At 41.0% G+C, this 19,658-nt stretch overlaps 1 protein-coding gene across 12 annotated transcripts in view; it reads left to right on the forward strand.

Annotated features, from left to right (window-relative positions):
• arid1b (AT-rich interactive domain 1B) overlaps positions 1-19,658 on the forward strand; it is a 217,958-nt gene that overhangs the window by 8,257 nt on the left and 190,043 nt on the right. Inside the window, exons 1-2 of one of the 12 annotated variants that reach the window (XM_078940733.1) lie at positions 2,227-2,305; positions 2,385-2,415. The exons of 10 other annotated variants lie outside the window; for them this stretch is intronic. The gene's annotated coding sequence lies outside the window, so the exon portion shown is untranslated. Of the gene's footprint in view, positions 1-1,566; positions 1,620-2,226; positions 2,306-2,384; positions 2,416-19,658 lie in introns of those variants that run through there. One more of the 12 variants, XM_078940734.1, reaches the window with a different exon arrangement.

Consider the following 19,658-nt stretch of genomic DNA (forward strand, 5'->3'; position numbering starts at 1 on the left):
ACCCAGCGTGTTCTGGTCATCCTTCAGCTCTTTAAACAATCTTTGTTACAGCTGATGGTTTTTGTGTGCTGGAAACATATCAGTAATTTAGAAACAGCAGCCACAACTGGACACTGATGCTGACTTCTGGCAGCACGCTGCTTCATTCAGATCAATTTAAACTTGATTTAAGAGGCAACTTCTCACCGCAGCCTCTTGTACACAAAGATGCATTCACAGCAGACACACAAATGCACACTTGTGTGTCTTACCTAAGGAGGTCAAAGGCCATTTGAGAGATTTTTGTCCAAAATCGGCTTTGCCCCTCTGCACCTTGTGGTAAACATTTCTGACAGAATCCAGATGACCTCGATTAGACGTCCACAACCCTCGTGAACTTTAAAAATATATATCTTCAAGGGATATCAATATGCATCGCAGGAGCGTAACCGCCCCTCTGCAACAGAACGTGCACGCCCGCGCGCCTCCCAGCTCAATGAACATCCATAGTTACTGTTGGCTAAACATGCAAAGGTTACTGTAATGTCAGACACATGCCAGAAGGGAGTGTGGAATACCACATTAGCATAATCCATAGAAGGCGGTCCCATTTACAAACACGGCTGCACCGGGCTGGCCGCCACGGCTCTGCAGGAGCACATGACTGCTCACGCCTCTGCCGCCATGCACAAGGCGGGACAGGGGAAGCCACCGAGGGATTTCTAATGGGGGGGACCCCAACAGTGGATTATCATCAAGAGGAATGCAAAGCTGCTGGTATTGGGAGTTCGATGACTGTTATCTCACATTAAAAATCCTAAATACTCAGTTTAAGTTTTTGAAATGAACCTATTGTCTTCAGAATTTATTTCCAGCTACAAGAAGAAGAAAAATTATGTTTTTGCTTTAAAGTAGATGCTAAATTAAGGTAATTTGGAGCTGCAGTGCTTGATATCCGTCCAAAGGCTTAAAAATGAAGAGTTTCTAACTGATAACTGTAAAGGAATTCAAACTTTCTGTTCATAGTTAATCTCTCAGAAGGAACACAAAGCAGCCACAGGTCAATAAATGAAGCAGTTTAGTGTCATGGAGAGGCTGACTAATGGCTGGGATGTGGAACATCCTCATGCTGAGGCCGGAATCGGTGCCAACAGTACAAGCCCGGTTAGCAAATCAAAGAAAAGGTTTTCTCCTTTTCTTTTGTTTGATCACATGGGTTAAATCTTTTTTTTTTTTACGGCATAACTTATTTTTTTCTGCTTTTCAATGCAGACTCCATCAGCTCATAGGCATTTCTCAACAGTTTTATCCCCCTCCCCCCCAAAGAGAAGATAAAATCTGCAGACTCATTATGTGTCCTCTCCCTTTCTTAAGTTTACCTCTTTCTCTGTTCTGCTTTCTTTTCCTCTCTCACTGTTTTTCAAGTCTTTGGGATGCTACTTATGAGTGACCTTGGCTGGCGACTACAGTGGCTTCTCATTAGGTAGTAAAGATGAATGGTTCCATTATGATGGGGGTGGGAGGGTGGGGGAATCGAGCAGAGCCAATTAGTGGTAATTAACAGCAGAGAGGGTGAAGGGCTCTGGAGGACACCTTGACCTGGACTCTGGAGGGGCAGGAGCAGCAGCAGGAGGGCAAAGGTGGGAAGGAGGTTTAGCTGTTTGGGCACGAAATGGGAAAGTTGGTGGTTAAAAACAGTGGCAGAGCTAGAACTTTTTACATGAAGGGGCTCGAAATTTTCTTTAAAAATGTTACTTTTGTTATTTCTGCGATGCTTAAAGAAGCTTTTATTGAAGATTTCTTAATCATTCTCAATTAGGATTGTAATATTGACTCAAAAATTGGGTGGTGTCTCCCTCCCTTTGCCCCCCACCCCTCACATAGCTCAGCCCCTGGTTAAAAGTCTGGATTTGGATGAAGAAAATTCCTAACGCTGCGGCGTTTTGTTAAACTATTAGTCAGTGCTGACTGGGATGTATGCGTCACTCAGTCATTGCGGGACACAAGTGTGGATCGCTGCTGACACTTCTGCATGCTGACAGAAGGGGAAAATAATCCCGGTGATCCAACACATTTGAGCAATTAGAGGTGACGAGGTCAATGGCAGGTAGCACCCCCCTCAGAGACTTTTGCACCCCCCACCTCCTCTGCCTGCTTCAGTGTGGCCAGGGAGCTTGTTAGGTCTGAGTATAACAGGGCCTGAAATGCCAAGCCGATACACGGTGAGCACTAATGAGCACCATGTGATCGTCTTTGTTCCTAATTGGGATTTTATTTGTGCTGATCTGCGTTATTTCTGCATATCGGGAGCGAGAAGACATTCAAGGTTGTTCCGCTGCCCTTGATTTGCTCACCACTTCTTTTTTTTGTTTGTTTTTAATCAGTCTTTGGGTTTTTTTTCCCAGGTATTCAGTGCTTTTGGTGTCAGACTAACAGGTGAGGATGCGTGTAATTGGCCCAGCTCGCATGGGCTCTAACATTAAGCGGGAGCAGGTAATTCTTTTGTCCGACATGGAAATTCTGGCACGTCAGGAAGGCGACGTCCCCATACGGTTGTGTTCCTACTGTAATAGACATGTTGAAATTGGCAGTTGCTGAAAGAGCGTCTACAGGCTGGAGGTTTTTCGGAGGTATTTCGCAGCAAAGTGCTGCTTTCAGAGCCCTGAAAATTGCAACGGCTGGTAAATGGATGGTTTGACAAGTATACAATGTATTAGAAGTCGATTGTGCTTAGGAGGGCCTGTTTTCCAAATCACTACCTGAACTAGTGTGTTACTCGCCTGTGTTGGCGCCTGGTCGTTTGCATCCCCCGCCTCTGTGCCTTTGCGCTCAAACCATCTTTTTGTCTGTATTTCCCTGTTGCTTCAGCATCTTGAGGCGTCGCTCGATCCGTAGGGCTGGTGGTGGGGGTTTGGAGGGAAGGGGGGGTGTTACGCTGCCGAGACGCCGTACATAAAAGAAGTCATTACCCATAATGGCCTTGTTCCCTGCATTCTTCTTCCCTCTCCGTTTTCCCTGCTATCATTTATTTTATGACTGCTTACGCATCAAATATTTAAATAAACAGACTATTTGGCGGGAGGGGGGAGTTTTGAGAGGAAAAATAGATGGGGTGAAAGAAGGAAAGGACCCAGAGGGTCACCAGTTGTGCACTTGCACCCTTTTCTGCATGCAGGAAAGGGTGCAAGTGGGACACATGGAAGGAGGCCCATGTGGCTCATGACGAAGGCGGCTGCACGGAAACAATATCAGGTTGAATGACAAGCGGCAAGAGGATCACAGCACAACACATAAGTAACAAAAGAAGTAGTGTGAAGAGTAACAAAGTGGAACAGAACAAAAGGGAGGGGGCAGAAAAATGACAAGACAAAGAAAGGTAAGAGGAGGAGGAGGAGGGCAAGGTATCTGCTTTCCTCAAGAGAGGAAGGCGGAAGACAGAACTGACAGGAAGACGTTGAAGGGAATGGGGAGAACAAGACAGAGTGGCCGGTCTCATATTCACTGGCATCAGTGGGAGGCCCATTATTGTCAGGCTAATCTTAAAATAATTAATTGAAAAGTCGATGCTTTTTAAGGAGTATTGTAATTGAATCCTAAATTAAGCTTGGGAAAGGGGACGCGTCCTGCTTTGCTGCAAATCTGCTCCCATTCTCCAGTAAAACGCGCGCACGTGTGCATGCAAGCACACACGTGCGCATGCACCCACACACGTTAGGAGAAAAAAAAAACAAACACAACAGGCAAAAGGAAATGCTAATGACCTGCATATTTGGGGAGAAAGGGGCCATCTATAATTTAGCCGTGCTCTTTGAAAGTGAGTGATACGTGCGCACGCGTTGTGATTTATTTTTGGTGTGCAGAGGGATAATTCTGTCAGAGCAGGCTTTTATTCTTGTAAACAAATGTGGGGAAAAGAGGCGAAGGAAAGTGGAGTAATAAAGTAAACACCATGCTATGATCGCATCTGCATGAATAATTTGGGTCGTTTTGATGAAAGTGAAATGGCGTGTTGAGGAGGGGGGAAGGCTGTGTTGCTTTGTGAAGATCTTGGCTGACCTTTGGTTTAAGGGATTTCTTTTAGGAGATTCCAGAGTCTGATCGGGATGTTTTGGATTTCCTTTGGATTTGGACTTAGAGACGGAGCTCAGAGAATGTGTCTCTTTACGGGTCTGGTAAAGCTACGAACACAGCAGGTCTGTGATGTGCTTAGCCCATGGTGTTCACACTGGACAAGCAGGGAGGGGCTTCTCCTTCTTTTTCTTTAATAATTCTTCTTAGTCTGATTCTGAAGGATGTTTTATTTTGGAAAACTTCTGGAATCTCCACCAAATCCCTCTCATTCTTGACACGTGTCGAGAGTTTTGGTGCGAGATGTCAAAGTGGGGAAAATCTGGTGAATCTTGTTCCAGGCTTTTGCTTTTACAGCACTATTCCTATAGATGAAAGACTTGGTGTCATAGATTTCTGGCCGCAATTATTTATTGATTCTTTATGATCAATTTAAGGTTGGCACTAACGTAGAAGCCCAAAACGCACGTTTACAAAGACTTTTCATTGAAAGTGGTCACTTGAATGTGTGTTGCCTAGGGGTGTGTGAACATAGCTTTAGAACAGTGGTCCCAACCTCCTGCAGACTGGGACCGGTCCGTGGGACGGTTGGTACCAGGCTGCAGAGGAAAAAAGACCCCACAGCCTATATAATTTTCATTTTTTTTTTAATAATCTGATTCTGAAGGATGTTTTATTTTGTAAAACTACTGGAATCTCCACCATATCCTACTCAATCTTGACGCATGTAAAGTCGCTCTGTCACGTGTCAAAAATTCATCTGCTAAATTAAAACTCTCCAGCTAGCAAAGTGAACAAAAACAAACGTATTTGGAAAGTTTCTTTTTGTAGAAAGGAAGTGAGGAAACATAAGAAGAGTCTTGGACTTCAAAATAAAATAAACCTTTAACAGACAAAGAGTCTTTACTCTAAATATGGCTGTTGTTACACAAACCATAATAACGATTCATAATTTTCTGCAATTGGCTGTCTAATGTTACGAAGATGCTGCTTATAAAGCTGCTTTTTTTTGCCGTATATATCCATCGCACCTTAAAAGTCGTCTGAAGTCGGCGTCATCTGACCTTTTAGCTTCCATTTTGACAGTTATGGGTAAAGGGAAATCTGTATCACATTTCAGAGGTTTCTTTACGAAATCTAGTTTAGACGAGCTGAAAATATTTCACAGAGGATGAAGATAAACTCAAAACGTAAAGAAAACTGGAGGTTAAAAAAATCTGTTGTCTGACCTCAAACCGCCTGGAAATGGTTGGGGACCACTGCTTTGCAGAAACCACAGAAGACAGAGAACGATGGGACTAATTAAAAAATAGATTGATTGGTGCTTTGTATCTCGGCTCCACTCCCCTCACAACCCTTGGATTCCGGCTTTGGCGTAAACACGCGGATGACCCCTGCAAAACGACGTACTGCAGAACTTTCCGGATCAAAGCACTTGGAAAAGGATTTCCATAAATGTCGGCCCGGCTTCATAGCTCTGGCAGGAATCCTTGGAAGAGTGATAGTAACGGGCTGCAGGGTCAGGGAGACGGCTATGCAAGACGGTTATTAAAGCCAAACAGCCGGTTGTAAACTTTCAAAAAGTGCGGGGACTTAGTTAACCTGTAGAAACGTCTGTATCCATTCATTTTTGCACATTTACATGCATTCTACTAAAATAAACCTCAAAAGGCAGCCAAAACAGCTGTCAGTATTTATTTTTTCAACACCTTGCTTATTGCTATTTGGATTTCATATTGCCTATAATAAAACATTTTATCTTCTTTAAGATGTAAAATCTTGAAATTGGCCACATCTGCATGACAAATGAAACGCTCCAAACATTTGAAACCCATTCAGCTGTTATTTGGCCCTGATCTGACAGCTATAAACTTGGCCCCGAACATCCCATTTTCTCTTTGTTGGCTGAGATAAATAAAAGCAGAGGACAATATTGTGCTGGAGCTGGAGCACAGCTGACTCCTCTGTCTCTGTGATCCCTCTATCAATAAGGAGAAAAAAAAACAGAAAAAAACGGCCTGTCAGAAGGCTTGCCAACTGTCTGGCCGTCTGTACAGCCGGTGCTCTACGCAACATCTGGACACAGATGGTTGAGGCTCTGATCACACGCAGACACCGGCACAAAAAGATACTGGCAGTCGCTCACAGGCATGCTGTGCATTTGCAAAATGGTTAAAAGGCTGATCTCAGTACGTGTGAGTCATTGTCATGCATGAATTTAGTTACCCGGAATTTGTTGTGTTCATTTTTTTCTCCTTATCGTGACGGAAAACATGCGGTTTCTTTCAGAAAACACATTACTGCCCTCTACAGTTGTCTGTTCTTTGAAATGAAAAAAAAAATTGTCTTTTTTCTTCTTTTAGGCTTTGATCAGAAAAGGTCAGTTTGGGTTCTAAGTGTGAAATGTTCGGCTTTTGTTGTTCCACGTTTTCATGGCGAAAGCAAATCGGAGCGAAGACAGTCCATTTCATTCACGCTGGTGATGCAAATTGTTTTTCCTGGATCTTATCGTGGCGAAATATAATTAAAGCTCTTCAACGGCAAATAGCAGTCAGTTTTCCCTGTCTTGTTATTTATATGCTCTGGCTCAGCAAGTCCACCATAAACATAGTGGCCCCGGGGCTAAGCAATAATGGGAGTAAATGGTGGAGCTCAGTTTGAGTCAGAGGTGTGTGTGTGTGTGTGTGCGGCCAGGCCATGCATCAGGGGTTCTCACAGGCCTAGAGCCGCTCATTGATCGACCCGACACCCCCACCTCATGTTCCCCAGCCAACTTCAGTGATTGATTCCCAGTCATAGCCCAGGCGATGGGAGTTCTGGCCCAGGCTGACGGGGCCCGGGGCCTCCCAGAGGGTGACCTGGAGGTGCTGCAAGGGGAAGGGAGGCCTAGTAACGGGACCCCTAATCCAAGTCTGGGAGAGCCTTTCTGGAGACGCTTTTGCTGCGAGGTGAATGATGGAGACGCATATTTATTACAGGAGAAAATGAGGGCCACGCCGTATGAAAAACATCAGAAAAGCGCCGTAGGGGGTGGTAGAGGGATTGGTTTGTGTGTATGTGTTGGGTTGGATGTGTAAAACCTCCACATACTTAGCCACCATCTCTTGGGAAACACACAATAATGCTGTTCCCGGAAGCAGGACTAAAATTTGCCCCTCCCCAATAAAACCCCAAAGACTCACAGCAATGAAAATCATTTTTTGGGTGTTTTTAAAAATGTTTGTGGCATTTTTTTAGATGATGATAAAGAAAATTAGGATTAAAACAGGGTTTCTGCAGATGAGAAAAGGCAGTTTGAAAAAAAGCTTGTATTTTTTAAGAAAATCTACAATCCTCAGGCCACAAGCTCCCTGTTCTGCTCCATTCCGATGCATCCACTTGCAGACAAATGGATCCATGTACGACTTTGTTTTTCTTGTCTGAGGTTGAATCTGGCTCAAAACTGTACGGCTGGATAACTCCAATAATGCTCGCCATTTTTGTTGCAACGGTAACTTTAGGTTTGGGGGTGTGAGGGGATGTAAGCTAGAGGGAGAGAGTGTAAACATAGGGGAAGTGTGGACAAGCTTACATGCACCCATAAGTCTCACCCACAAATTAGAGGCGAATTTCTAATGAACTCCTGCCGCTCTGCAGAACTATATTCTAGAAAACAACACAGGTCTTTTGACTTTGGCCTAATTAGAATCAAAAGACCACTAGGAACGCTTTGACAATGGATCAAAAGATGATCAAAGTGGGACTAAACCTCTAACTTGAAGATATCAGCTGTTATTCTTCACTAGGATCCTCTTCATGTCACTTCATAGCATCTAATCAAATAGGGAAAAAATGTATGTATGAATCAATTTTTTAAATTAACTTTGTAAATTTCCAGCAGAGCTATGAGACACGGAGGCTGAGTGTGTCATGCTGAGTGCGATAATGAAATCAATTAGTCTCAAATTGTTTCAGGTGACATTTAATGAGTTTCTAATATTTGCCTGAGGAAAGGAGGAAGGTCAGAAAAACTGTTTGTTACCCCCTTTTCTGTTGTTATTTTGAAGTGATGTAGAATCGGTAACCATTGACTGTAAAAGGAAACTGGACTGAGCAAGTGTGACATCACCCATAAAAGAAAGGTGATGTCACGCAATGAAATGAAGTCATTTCAGTTGCCATTTCTTTGCGATTCGGACCCGGCCATGTTGGAACCAATTTGTAAGCAGCAGGGGCGGAGCCACAGGTGGGCAGCTGCCACTTCAGCAGAAAGCTCCGCCTCACGCTTACCCTATTTTTTAGTTATTATTAGTTATTATTGATAAAGATTAACCAATCATCAATACAAGCTTCTTTAAGCGTTGCAAAAATAACAAAAGTAATATTTCTTAAATGAAATAAAAACATAAAAACAATAAAACTATTAGAAACACGTATTTTTGATTCCTCTATGTATAGTGGCCGTCCGTTCTGGTGTTTTGCCACCATTCCAAAGTCTTCTGCCCCCCCTTTCACCCCCCTCCATGTAAAATGTTCTAGCTCCGCCCATGGTAAGCGTGGTGATTGGTCCAAGTCATTCTGAGTCGGTGTTTATATGTAAACCACTCTTGCCAATCAGGAATAAGCTTGTTGGAAGGCCACACCCCTAGTCCTTTATAACTTGATTAACTTGCTCTAAAGAAAAAGATTTCATGAAATAAAAATTGTGATTAACACAAACATTTAAAAAAAGGTAGTAGAGCAATAATGGTTCTTCTGATAAATAGACTAAGTAAAAGCTGTTTATTTCTCTACAGAGGTCTATGGGATTTTGTTATTTTGGAACTAGCGTGTCCTGGAATACAAAGGGGGAGGGGGTCACTCAGTCCAACTCTCTTATACAATCAATGGTATGGACAGACCACACATCTCCAAAAGGAACAACCCTGAATGCAGAAACCCTTTAAGAGGAAGGTGCTCTGCCGTTTGTTATTTAGAAAATGACCTGTGAGGGCGTCATACAAACACTGCAGGACATTTGGGAAAGAGCTCAGTGAAGGGGAGGCAGACTTATTGTGCTCTTGCTTTAGATTCTTCCATATTCACACAACCTGAGGAGCCTGTGTGAGGAGCCTTCCTCACACAAAGACTAATGGATGACGGAAAGAGCCCTCTCAGGACCTTTCAGCGTCGTTTCTGTTTGTTCACTTTGTATTCGCGTATTTGTTTTTTGCTGGAATACGAGTGCACGATCAAACACTGCTAAAACATTGCAAACATGGCAGGTGAAATAGGACTTTATTCATATTTATCCAAGGAGCACGAGAGTGCAAATGATTTCATCAGGAAAGGCAGAGATTTCCTTAAATAAGTGAGGATGTTAGCCTGTGTAATCAGTGCAAACACGTCTGCTTGGCTCTACAAGGTGTGAAAAAACAAATAGAACATCATATTTATTTGAACAGCTAGAGGAGAGGAGATGGAGTTATATTCTGACTATCTTTTTTTTTGCTTTTGCCTTAGTCACAACTGTCCTTACGGGTTGATTGTCTGCGAGCGAATAATAGGCAAACCTGAACGCATGTGGCCTGCATGAAACCTGAAGATCGACCACTCGGCGAGCCCATAGAGCGAGAATGTTTTTACTGATTTTTTTCAATGGGCATGCTGCAGGTGACAGGTTGTAGTGAACACTTTACGACCCTCCACGGACCGGGACAACCCAAAATCCAACCGTACAGGTGCATGTGATGAGGCATAGGTAACTGCATCCTTTTCTTTTGGTGCTTATGTTGGCTCAGACTTGTAAATTCTTGTTGTTTCAACATAAACTATTAGATAAGATGACTCACCATGCTTTGGTTTGCCTCTACATAGAGCAGTGCTGGGAGTAACTTGTGATTGTTTGAAGGCATAAAACAACAAGTTTTACCAAGAAGAGAAAAAAAAACACACAAGAAAATCTAGTATTTCATCTTCTTTGTTTATCAAACACATTCAGAATAAACTGACGGATATTACTGGAACCAAACCCCTCCAACGCGTTTTCCAACCTTTTTGGGATTTGTGTATTTTTCTTACACTTTTACCGCTCGCTTCACAACAACTTTTGGTCCTTTTTGCTAATAGTCTGTCTGCTTTTCAATCTGTCGCTAAACCAAACTAAGGTTTCCTTGTAGGCAAACTAAATCCTTGTTTTCAGGTAGATCAGTGTTCATTTCTTCTGCAAGTTCAGGTGAGCTTTCACATCTGCCAGCAGACGCAAACTATCCAACAAAACTCTGATGCAGACCAAAGCTGTGAAAGCCAGGGGCATCATGGAGGACTTCCTGCTGATGCCGCTCTGGAACAGTAGAGCCCGAAATATGGAGATAAATATCATTCAGGTATTTTCAGTTTATTAACAACGCCCCAGTTCAAAATAAGGTTTGTTTCAAAACGCTACACAAAAAGCAAAACACATCAGTTAATTATTAATTAGGATTGTTACAACTCATTTTAGTCCAAAAACAGATTATTTTAATCGTACACTAATGGCCTATATTAGGGATTAACAGATTACATCAAAGGATTTTATGTGTGATCTTCAATTAAAAAAATCCCTAACTGGAGGATTTAGGAAGAGGCGTCCAGCTTCGGGTAGGGCGACCATCTGCCAGGACGAGTTGGGGTCTGAGATGACAGACGAGGACTATACTGGAACATTTGGAGAAAGATGAAGAGGCAGGTTAGTCACTGCCGCAACGAGAGGAGAGGAAGCAGATGAACGATCCCAAAATCCCTGAAACATCTGTTGGAGAACTCGATAAATAAGTTAGTCATTGCAGCAGTTTGGGATCAGGAAGCAGATGAGCACAAAGTCATTGAAGTTCAGCTGTAAGACAAAAGAGATGTGTTTGCAACTCTTGGCGTAGAACGGCGGTCGGTCAGAAAGCAGACAGGGGTCAAAAACACTGGAACATCTATTAGAAGGCAAAACAGGCACATTAGCAACAACAAGAAAACAGGATCAAAATGACAGAAATCTGTGAAGACGTAAGAAAGTAATTAGTAATAATGAGCAAGAAGGAGATAATGACTAAACTACAGAAAAGACAGAAAGGACTGGAACAACGGCCAATTTGCAGCCAAGGTATAAAAAAAAGTGTTGGAAGTGTGGAAAAATGCCCAATGCATCCCAGAACAACCTCTGACACAGATCTGGCTCTAGAGGAGTTCAGCTGGAGGTGCTTTTGCTCGTTTTGGGGGCGTAACTATCCCAGGTTTTCTTTTGATATTTTAAATGCATTTAAGAATTCACTAAACATCCCTGAGATCACATCACATTACGATGAACTTTCTGCTTGGGAAACAGTGTGCAGCATCACTGTGTGCTCAATATTCAAGCCAGGGTCTGGGTGTTGGTGCCATGAACATGAGAAACTGCATTTCTTTCCAGAGAAATTTTGCGATGGATACATTTCGAGGTGTGCTTGCCTGGGTTGAATCTGGGTGCTGCAGCCGCCGTGCAGCGGTTAACGCCTTGGTACAGAGGCGGAGCTGATATGCTTGTTGCTGGAGCGCTTGGCTGCACTTGCCTCGCTGATGCTGAATTAGTTTCAGTAGTTTCATTGCTGCTTGTGCATTCCATACTCACTTTTTTGCCAAGTTCTAATGTCCATTTGTGGCAATATTAGGGTACAATAATACAGAATGGCTTTTTTTTGGGTGGAGGTGGCCTAATCAGAAAGGGAAGAAAGAAATGAACTAAAGACCCAGCGTGGATCCTTTGACAAGACCCTTCGTGCTGCTGCCTAGCTGTGTCTGTAAAATACAGGCACATGAAAGGTATCCGGCGTAAAAGCTCCTGCCAAGCCACCTGTGTGAATTCAGTGTAGTGACCGCTAGTGGTATAAGCCAAAAGGAGATCAGCAATGTGGACGGCAGGTGGAGGAAGTTGAAAATGACTGTAAATGAGTATAAATCACCAATAAACGAGTAATGAAAGGGATTGGCTAGTGGATACGAACCAGCATTTAACTCGTATGTCAGTGTAAAAGCTGTACATGTGACAATAAAAGCTATTCATTCATTTGTTAATAGTTCCTCATAATTTTCTGCCATTTATACGTAGGATTCAAACTGTGAATGTTTTTTTTAATTTATTTTCACATTTTTTTCCATCTCTGTTTATGAGGTGAACTCCACCAGAGAAGCTCAAACAAAGCAGATTATCAAGAGAAATAATAGTGGAACTCTGTGTCTTTAGGTATCAAAAGAGAAAGTAAAGGTCTGAATCTTTCCAGATTGGTTTAAAATCCTCATATATTATATATTTGACCTATATTTTTCGTACAGATCTCGAATTATGTCACTTAAACAAAATTTTGATTTTGTTTCAGCAAAAAATGTATTTTACACATTAAAGTACCATAAAATATGTCAAAAGTAAGAAGGTAATGAATTTTGATTGTTAGATATGAATCAAATTTGTGCCTTCTCTGTTCAGGCAAAAATGCATCCCAACTTACATTTGGAAATGCTTTCTCAACAGTTTGCAGATGGCTGCGTTTGAGTGGTTTTCATTCCTTCATAGTGTGTCACAGGCACGTCAGCTGCAGCTTGTTTTGTCATTGAGATTTTCTCCATTCCGCCCAGCCGCCTTTTTAGCTCCCAGTCTCAGCCGAGGAAAAGAGCTCCAGCGACCCTTTGCCCCCAATCTCACTTGAGACAGATGAAGAAGCCTCCTGCCTTCTCCTCCTTTATCTCCCTTCCCTGTCCCCCTTCGTCCTCTCCTCTTTCCCCCCCCAAATGACGTTGTTGTGTGTTTGCTGTGATGAACCCACAACTTTTCACGCATGTCGGAGATTTGGAGCGGCGGATGGGTTTGGGTGCTGTATGAGTGGAATGTAAATATCGGTGTCAAACGTAGAGGGCGCCGCGATCCCCAACTCTGAAGGCGACGCGGGGCCAGTGAGCAATTATGTGCACTGCGGCCAACGCAAAAGCGTGCTGATCTGCTGCATCACAGAAGGGTCCTATTTGTTTTTTGTTTTTTTTTGTCTTTGGTTTCTTAACTCACAGCATCATTGGGAAAACATACACGCTGTATGTAAATATCTGTCCCACCTCTCCTGAGATAATGCCATGCCTCCTATTGTTAGCTAGCCTTTCTACCTTTCTGCCTGCACTGTCCAGGATCCAGGCATAGTGGCTTAAGGAAACATAATTTGGCTCTTCTCAGCTCCCTGCGGGCCAGCGCCACTCCTCACACTGCCATTCATTATGAGTCTTTCTACTAACAAGCAGTGCATGCTGGGATGTGGGATCGAAATGGTTTTTCAAGACCTAATTCAGTAAATTTGCTCCCATTAGTGATGCAGCAGAACATATGGGAACGCCATCTTTTGGTCAGATCCTTTTATTTATAGTTTTTTTTATATATATAGATCAATATTTAAGAAACATTAGAGAGCTTGCGGTCCCTATTTAGTATTTGGTTTGTTAGTTTGAATCCTATAGTATAAAAGTACATTTACACCGCCTTCGGTAATGGGTGTTGAAGCGTCCAATTTCAATGAGAAGTCTTTGTAAACGGGCATAACTGCGTTCTGCTTTGCGTTCAAAACTCTCGCATTCAAGCAAAACTACTCAAGTTTCTACAACCATTTTTGAGGTCAAGGTACAAAACACGTGGGTACTAAACGTGCGTTCAAGCGAAGCCTTTCTATGAGAAGTCTTTGCAAATTCGTGTAACTGTGCGTTTAGGGCTTCCACGTTCAAAACTCTGGCGTTCATGCGAGACTATTTGAGTTTCTACAACTACTTTCAGGCTCTACGTACGAAACACGTGGCTATTTAACATCCGTTCAAGCGACCACTTCAATGAGACGTCTATGTCATCGGCGTATATGCGTACTTTGGGCAATGATGTTCTAAATTCGTTGCCTTTACACGAAGCTACACAAGTTTCTAAGACCATTTTTGGGGTCAAAGTACAAAACACCCGGCCATTGAACGTGCGTTGTAAGTTAAACCAGCGTAAACTGTGACCAATCAGGGACTCTGATTTAGTAATGGCATATGTATGGCGTTCCTTTAAATTCATGGAAGTGCCAACCATTTGGAAATTGAAGATTTGCAAAATTTGTACCACTTTAACATTTGGCAATAACACTCTTTTAACTGTTGGTGGCGGACATGCGTTAGTAAACAGTAGAACAACACAACGAAGAAGTAACCTATCCCTGCTTGTCCAGTGTGAACACCATGGGCTAAATGTGCACTTTTGAACCTGCGTTTAGCACATTCTTGATCGTGCATCACATTTTCCGGTATGTCCGTAGCTTTAGTGATGAAATGATGGCACAGAAGGATCTGCTTCTCCTCCAGGCCAGGCAGGGAGGGGTTAACAGCGCCGATCCTTTCCTCTCCACTTGATGACATCAGTATTGTCTCTGCATCCATGAAATTAATTTTTCTAATCTTAGTCAGCAGGAGCCGGGGAATTTGCATACATTAAAATGCAAGTCGATCTGTACTCGCCCACCACTGCAGTCTTATCTTCTTACCCCTTTTTTTTCCCCTTCCCCCTTTCCCATCTTTTCTCTTTTTGACCATGCGCCACAGCGAGCCCAAACACAACTTTTTTTTATTTATTTTTTTGGTTATGGAGCATCGCACCTCCACTCAACACATAAAGAAGTGGAGAGCGCTCTGCTACAAATAGATACCATGAAAGACGAGGCTGATTGTCCCAGCGGACCGGCGAGGCTTTGGCTGCAGCGCGTTGACTCTCCAGAGGCAGACGCTGCACAGAGGATAAAGAGGATCTGTTGACAATAATTAGCTGTATTTGTTTCTCCTCACAAATGCACCCAGGCTACACTAGTGTCATTACACAGGAATTAAAGTTGGCTCTCCATAGAGGTCCATTTAGGAAAAAGAAAAGATAATCAATACTAAAACAGCAACTTGAGGCCTGTTTTTACACACAGCGTTAGTGGGCTTTTTATTTTTTATTCTTTTAAAGCAATATTTTTCCAAAGCACTAATTTGTGCCATGTGACTACTAAATATGTCTTTATGCCTAAAAATATGCTTTCCTTTTGTACACCCTAAAGAGCATTTATGTAAATGAAGCTGGAGAGTCTTCCAGTTCAGCGGGCTTGAAATAGTTCTGGAGAAACTTTTTTAAATCCAGAAGAAGAAAAAATAATAATAAACTGTTGCTTAAGACGGCTCTAAACCAGAGTTTCCTGTAATTCTTTTTTTAATAAAAAAACCAATTTCTTCTCTAGAAATTTCTCAGTAAAAGGTCATGAAAGCCATAAAGCAGATATGAAAGAAGAAATGTGTTGCATTCTTGTTTTTCTTAAAAAAACTGTGTCATTGATGTGAGAAACTCTAGCTCTGTACATAACAATAAGAAAGAGTACATTTGTGAAATTTCAAGCTTAATAGTTCCAATTGATATTTTGGATGTAGTCAATTTTCTCATGCAGGGTTTCGGCCAGTTGTCCACAAAAAAACATCCCGAAAAGCTTCTCAACATCAAAACAAAGCTCTGAAACGGACTGCGATCAAGGCATGTCAGCACTGCAAGGGCAAATGCATTCAAACAGCATTGCCCCAGTTTATTGATATGAGTTTTAATTAAAAAAAGTCACACAGATTAGGGCCTCATTAATTCAGATTACAGACAAACACTCTCATGTTGTAGCATAAAGTTAGCAAAAGTGGAACATTTAGACACACTGATTACTAATCTAAAAACAAAACATGTCAGCTAGGGTTGTAACGGGTATCCGAGTACTTGGATACTTGCGATCTGCTCCCGAAAATTTGAGTATGAATATTCATGAAGTCCAAGATCGCTAAACCCACGATAAAGGCAGAAATGCAGAATAATGTTGGATTTTAAGTTTATAAAGTAAAAAAGCTGCATGCACAGCTCTACTGTCACCGGAAACAAATCTTTAAAATAAAGTCACGGTGAAGCTTTCCATTTTCAAAGTAAAACTTGTAGTTTTCTTGTAGTTGGAAAAAAGATAAGATTGAATTTCCATTTATTGCTTTAACCTCCATTGTTTTACTTTTTTTTAAATACAATAACTCTTCAATCGTTGACGCAATTGACTGATTCAGAAGCGTATATTATTTTCAGTATTTATTGTTGCCAAAACAACTGTGATGTTTATGTTTTTATATTGTCTAAGTTACTGCTGAGCTTAACCAGAATGTTCAAAGGGGAAAAAAAATGTTTACAATAACAAATACCATTCCTTTTTATGGAAATTTTTGTGTTTTTGTCAGTTTTGTTGATTGAGATCTCTTTTTCTAAATAAAGGTATAAATGATGGTGATTTAATACATGTCATTTTAATGTTTATACATCCAGTAAAGAGACATGGCAACTGCACTAGCACGTTATATTAAAAAGTAAGAATCGTGGTTTGATCTGTAAATATTGATCTTGATTCGTGAATCAATTTAAATTCGTCAATCAATCATCTTTGCACGCTAAGCAACGACCACAGCCCTAATGTCAGCTGACCAAAGGATTCAATTCTGTTGCAAAAAAAAGATCAATGTGATACAAAGACCCCTGTTAACTTTACAATGAGGCATGGCAGACTTTTTGTCTAATTTAGAAACACTGGAAGTCAGATTAAACTATTAAAAAACCAATGTAACTATATAAAAAATCCAACAAACTGAAAAAAAATATCCAAGACCAATAATCCTATTATCATATTCGATACACGCATTTCTGTAACTCATTGGTTAGAACTAGGCCTTCATTTTCGGCCTTGCAGTTCATCATTATTCCACTAGGGGCAGTGGAAGGGCTTCTTTTGCTCATTTAAAATGGCTGCTTCCGTTAAATCTCAAAAACACATTTGGCGGGAAGGTTTAGCTAATTTTCAAAGCTTTATGGGGAGAATACCTCATCTATCGTTATTTGTTTTTTAAATGACTACTTGCTGTATTGAAAAATGCAAAATCTGTTGAAAATTAACTCTTTATACGGTTACAAGATGTGTGGATCAGATTTGAGACCGTGGGGAGATAAGTTGCTTTTTTATCCTGAAGACTTGTGTTAAACTTACAGTGCTGTGAACAAAAACTTACACAATCCCCTAACCCTATCTCATTAAAAAATTACATGGCAATATTTTTTGTAGATTTCGACAAAGGGTTTGAAAACATTTTAATTAAAAAAAGAAAAAGTGAATTTTCTGTCAATTATTTAAAGTAGTGGGCTTTACAAGCTTAAAAACATTTATATGACTGAAATAAAATAAAAAAAAGAAATTGCTCTAAGAATGCAGTGGTTCCAGTGCTAAGACATGAGGACTCATTTGATCCCTACACAAATGTGACAGAAAAGCTTTGAAAGTAAAAACGGCATCAATACATAAGTTTAATTTGAGCAGAATTCCCACTTCATTCATTTTAAGGGTGTTATATGCACACATTTTGAGGCTATATTATGAGTTTCTAAAACACACAAGGCATAAAGACAAATCTGAAACAATATTTCAAATAAAACTTGTTTTGGGCAACTCTAGATTGGTCACTGCGTCGGAGCAAACTCACAACAAAGCAGGATTTCCACATTTTGTGCATTTGTGTTTGTGTGCTGGCCCTGCTCCAGCGCGTCCCTCCATAAATCTGAAGATTTTCCTTCAAACTTTTTCATCATTTAGCGCAGAACTGCGTAATAACCATTTACTAATATTGTTTTATGTTTCCTTGATCCCCGTGTGTGTTTTCTGAACCACATATCAGAGCCTTTTGTGTCAAGCATTGCGTCTTTTTCTGATCCACAACTTGGCACATTAAAGTGAAAAGGAGTAAAAATCATTTGGCAACATAAAAACGCCGTCGATTGAGCTCACAGAAGCAATTTAACCGCTTTCACCCCACAGTAATTTCACCCATGTTCTGTTTTAATGGCTTTGTTTTTTGAGAGGGGAAGAAAAAAATGGCAATAAAAATAAGTTCATAAATTGAATTTTAAATTTAGCTGTTAAATTACCATTGTCTGCAATGCCTCCCCCCTTTCTGGTGTTGAGGCCCAGATGAACAAAAGTGAAGAAAAATAAAACAATTACTTTGAATTCCCCTTTTTTTATGCGCTGTCCCTTCTGGCACAAACAGGATTCACTCTGTGTCATGTTCATAATTTTTTTTCTAAGTACAGGCGTTTTCTTTGACGCGAGGAAAAAGAAATAACATTTCATTTTTGCTGTGCTTTTTTTAAAATTCTATTTTATTTTTGTTGGTGACTTTGAAAGAAATGATGGGCAAAGCTATAACTCCTGGAAAAAAAGTGGCATTTTATTTCCTCCAGCTTGTGATGAGAGCAGATTTAAAGCTGTCCTTTATTTTTTATTTTATTTTCCTCTCAATTCTGTGTGGATGATCTGTGAAAAAAAAAAAGATAATAGAATCAAGTATGAATTGAAAGTGAGTGTTTTATTGCGGAAATCTCAATAACTTGGTGAAAAAGTAGAAGAGAAATAGGAGGATTAGAAGCAGGAGGATAAACAGCTGCTAACACGTGTGTGAATGGGTGTGTCTAAACAGCTTTTTCCTAAATTCTATGTTCCCAAGTGCAGCATTTTATTTTTTTTCTCTTAAGCGTGTGTTCATGCTTGGCAGCTGGATGACAGGATTTACTTGTGTTTGCACTCAGCGCTTTTGGGCAAGCTGACAACCACATCTGATGGATTGGTAAAGTCGATTTCCAAGTGCTAGGTAATGTGTGTCCCGCGTCAGTTTTGGTAGCACTGCCCTGGAAGCCTGGGAGCATTACCCTTTTGGCCCTGATGGGGTGCGTCTGTGTTCTCTGTGCAGATCACCCCCACCCACACACACACACACACACTTATCCGAAACGGCCTTTAGACTACATTGGAAACACATGAGCGACATCAACTTGAGCGCATTACCATCAGTCAAAATAAATCCCCCCTTTGATTTCTCTCAGATGCTTTAACTTAAAATTCTGTGAACTCTATTAGAGTTGCGATCTGAATTAAGTTAATATCCCATTCCTGTTTTGTCATGCTCTTCCCGGTCCCACTGACAAAACAACAAGTAAGGACAAACACAACAAACGCAACCCGGCAGAAGCTTTGTGTCATCACTTATCATTAAAATGCTTTTATCCATTCTAATTCATAACAGAAACTACAATAAATTGTGGTTTAAATGTTCATAATAGTTTGGTAATTCTATTACAAAAGTAGGGATGCACTGAAATCAAAATTTGTGGCTGAAGCTAAAACTGGCAAAAAATGAACCCTATGAAACCAATCATATATTTATAGACACAGTACTGAAATCCTTATATCGTTAACATGATCCAAACTTTCCTTAAAAACAAATAGTTTACAATAGGCCTGCACAATAAATCGCACATTTATTGTTATTGCAATATCAAGCTGTGCAATACACATATCGCAAAAGATGGCAAAAATTGCGATAAATGGTAACCTTAAAAGTGCTAAAACAATCCTATGGCAGCTTGAAGTATTTAACGAATCACATAAATCCATTTATGCATTTGACCAATCGGATGGACCCATTCACGTTGTTCAATCAGATGGAGTCCTTGTATCGTAGATGCCCTCCTCCTACGTGGACGAAATTTTTGTAGACAT

This window comes from Oryzias latipes, chromosome 22 (assembly GCF_053564925.1).
Source record: "Oryzias latipes strain Hd-rR chromosome 22, Olatipes_Hd-rR_3.1".
Lineage (NCBI taxonomy): Eukaryota > Metazoa > Chordata > Actinopteri > Beloniformes > Adrianichthyidae > Oryzias > Oryzias latipes.